We start from the raw sequence: 3,339 nt of genomic DNA on the forward strand, positions 1-3,339 counted from the left end.
TGTTTGACTTAAATATGTCCGCGGATGAATTACCTAAAACATTACGGGGTTTTCGAAAAATGTAAAATAACGGTTAGGGTGTGACTTAAATCCGGACGGCGGGTTGATTTCAAGAAAAAACAGGGACTTTTGTGTAAAATACGAAAACAACGATTTGCTTTAACTTAAAACAGGACTGCGGGTTGAATTCTCTGAAATAGAGGGACTTTTCTGAAAAATGCCATGACGGAAGAAAGAAACCCGATTTGCTTTATTATTAGGTAAAGATAAAGATATAGATAAAGAACACAAGTCAATCTACGAAGTTCTAAACAATAATAAAACAAATTATTAAATCAAAATTCATCATCTATACTTCAACTATAGGTCTCGAGCTTAAATATAGAATTTAACCGACTACAATTCAAATAAATTAGAATCCGGTTTTTGTTCGATTAGAATATAAGTTGATGCAGCAACCCGGACACAAAATTAATCTATGAGAGGATCAAGCAAGGCAAAAGAAATTAATAACATCCTTTCATGTTATACACCAATAGTTATAGTTAGCCTTAGATAGGCAGGCTACATAAACCATTAGAGTGAGAGGATATTATGACGATCATTTAGAAGCATGCATGGAATATCGATGTGCATGATGTTGTGCTATATGGAAATAAAATTGCAAGCAGATAGTGGTGATACAGATAGATGAAGAGGACATAAAGGTTAGGATTTAATTATTGATGAAATGGTTTGTTGTGGTAGGACTCTAACCTCAATGGCATTAGTCACCATTTGTCATGTGCAGATGTAACATCCCAAAATTGTGAATTTTGGAATGTTATATAAAATAAAGATTGTTTTGCTTGCTGTTATATGAATGTGAGATGAATCTAAAACTTTTTGAGAGTTTAACTAAATTTTAAATAGAGGGGGAATAAATTGACTTTCCCAAAATGTCTGTTTTAAATTTGGTTGTATTTGAAAGTTTATTTGGATTTAAAATATTCAAACCATTTCCCATTTAAAAAGAAAACAAAAGAGAGAAGATAATATGACTTCTTTAAAATTAAATAATTGGGAAATATTTTGAATATTTTTTTGGAGTTTAAAAAATATTTTGGACACCTAATAAACCGCAATATAAATTTAGGGAATTATTATTACTGAGCAAATTGAGTTTATTGCATAAAATAAATTTCAATTTTTTAATTTAGGGGGATCTGTACAGTGGTCGGCACGCCGCACGCGTGATCACGTCCCTAGTGTTCGCTACATTTGAAGCATACTCTACGTGCGCGATGATATTCCTGGAGCGCCTTGACCTTGGCGTGATCTGCACGAGCGCCCTCAATGCCTCGACGATCAGTTGCAGTTGTAGGTGCTAGATTAGGCGCTGCCCGAGGCGGTTGTGGTGGCGGTAGGGGAAGCGGCACACATGGACAAGACTCTGTGTCCACCGCCCTTGGCATAGGTTGCAACTGATGTGCTGGGTACGCCTCGGCCACAACCTCCTGCGGGAGCAAGGCTGGGAACACGACATGTCCAAATCAGGTGGGCGTTGTATGAGCACCACCGCTCAAAAGTCAGCGTGGAGCCCCTCGACAAAACGAGTCAAATAATAGTAAGGGTGAATGGAATAGGAATAAGATGCACGATGACTAACAATTTTCTCAAATCGTTTGATGTAATCTGCAGTTGAAGTAGTTTGACAGACAATATAAAACTAATGAATAAGCAACCGATTCTTTATCCCGCCCAAAACGTATACAAAGAACTATAGTGAACTATTACCAATCGAATTCAGACAACTTGTGTTGAACCGATTGCAGCCAAACAAATGCAGAAGTGGCAAAATTCAGCGCAGCCATGGGCATCCAAAATGAATTGTGTATCCCAAATATATTAAAATACTGCTCGTACAATGTTTTCCACAGCTTGGGTTTTACACCGGAGAATTGGGGAAAACGGATCGATGGATGAGCTTGCCCCAAACCAGCAAGCAATTGACTAGCATGGGCGGAGGGGAAGGAACTGCAACAGAAAATAGGAGACTAGAAATTGAATTGACCAGTGCCCGGGAGAGGCATCGGTGTGGCCACCGGCGTTTTCCCCCGGTGTAAGAATGCATCACCATGGCCATCGGAGCCATGGGGTAGCTCCTTTGCGTTGGCATCAGCATCGGGTAGATCACCAGCCACCGAAAGGACGGGCTCATTGTTAGAGGGCCCTGACGCTGCCGCACCGACACCACCACCGCAGGCGCACATCCTTGTTGAAGATCTGTTACCGCGCTACCCAGCTCCGCCACGCGGCACTGTAGGTCGGGTCACCTGACGACCAGATTATCAAGCTTGAGGGACTTCATGTGCACCGCTGCCATGTAGTTGCGTAGATGGAGGAGGAATGCGTCCATGGAGGATGTGATCCTCTCCATGTACTCCTTTATCGTTGGATCCATAACCTCGATTTGTAGACGTGCCGGAGACGCCTGGTTTCGACGAATTGTGCTAGATCGCGCGACCGGGAAGAGTGATGGCGGGTGTCCGATACCACATGTGAGCACCTCACCGGATCACACAATCCCTCACAATATTTAGTAGCTACAGGTACAATGTATCGATTACAATAATTTGGTAGCGCTAGCTGTTAAGGGGAAACAGGGGTACGTGAGAGTCGTTGGGTGCCGTTGCCCTGTGATCCACTGGATACCATTTTCTCTCTCGGGCTCGCAGTTAAGTACAGGAGCGGTTCACTGTGTCCACTGCACCAGTACACTCTCGGTCGTTGTAATGTGGGTTGGCCCGCCTAGCTCTCACGAGCAAATTGTGATTCTGAATCGGATCGAAGTTCTGATGGTAGGATCACGAATAATAGAATTGTAACTACTAAGATGATAGAAATTTAGATTTAATGAATGAACGTATCAGAGGGGTTACTAGTTTGGATTGTAAAAATCGTAGAGTTGTATGATAGTATCTCGATTTTAACAACCTTGCTCATCAGCCGAGATGCTCCTGGGCTGTCTTGGCTTCCTTGGTCCTCCTTGTCAGAGATGCTGACATGGTAGGGCGAGCGTCGAACATAGATCTGGAAGCAAAGATGGAATGTCGATGTGGACCAAATCGGCCGAGACTCCAGGACCTATGCATTCAGCGACCATGGACAGATGACAAAAGCACCACTGGACAAAAATTCAACTGATAACCAAATGAAAAACCGATTGTTAGACACTACTCATAGTTATCATCAGAAAAGAGTTTCTATCTGAGCCTTAAGAAAACATTTACGCCATGCTTGCATAGCAGACGCAGCACGGTCGCAGAACTAGGTAGGCTCCCGACCCTCGCGTCATCT

Source organism: Triticum aestivum, chromosome 2A (assembly GCF_018294505.1).
Source record: "Triticum aestivum cultivar Chinese Spring chromosome 2A, IWGSC CS RefSeq v2.1, whole genome shotgun sequence".
Lineage (NCBI taxonomy): Eukaryota > Viridiplantae > Streptophyta > Magnoliopsida > Poales > Poaceae > Triticum > Triticum aestivum.